This window comes from Tarenaya hassleriana, unplaced genomic scaffold (assembly GCF_000463585.1).
Source record: "Tarenaya hassleriana unplaced genomic scaffold, ASM46358v1 Cleome151, whole genome shotgun sequence".
Taxonomy (NCBI): Eukaryota; Viridiplantae; Streptophyta; class Magnoliopsida; order Brassicales; family Cleomaceae; genus Tarenaya; species Tarenaya hassleriana.
In genome coordinates, this window is record NW_010964933.1 from 147637 (window position 1) to 148302 (window position 666).

Below are 666 nucleotides of genomic sequence, written 5' to 3' on the forward strand. Positions count from 1 at the left end.
ACACGGCCGAGTCCTGCGAAAACGGAATAAAAAGGCCGAAAAAATGACAACACGGTCCGTGCAGATCGAGCACGGTCCGTGTCGATCCGTCGAATCAGTTGAACACCGCCGTGTTGAAGAAGAACATGGGCCGTGCAAAGTCTCTCCAAAGTTCGCAAAACGAACACGGCCGTGTTGAAGTATAGCACGGGTCGTGCAGATTCTCTGTCAAAAGTTTGCAAAAGCGAACACGGCCGTGTTGAAGTAGAACACGGGCCGTGCAAATTTTCTGTCAAACATTCGCAAAAAACGAACACGGCCGTGTTCAAGTCAACACGGGCCATGCAGAATCTCTGTGAAAATCTAAATAAGTGAACCGGCCGAGTTACGGGCAACACGGGCCGTGCTGAATTCCGGCCAAAAAGAAAGATGAATAGTCCGGTGATCCGTGAGACCTGAAATAGCCAGAATTGACCACGAGAGAAGAAATAGCAATGAGCGGGTAGAGAGAATAAATAGAGAAGAAAGAGAATAATAAACCGAAACTAATATATAGTAAGGATACGGGATCGGGTTGCCTCCCGACAAGCGCTTGTTTTAGGTCGTTAGCTGGATTTGACAAGGGTTCATTTCTCTGCGGGATCAGAGAGGGCGATGGCTCCTCTCGCGTCCGATGGAAAAGCGGGG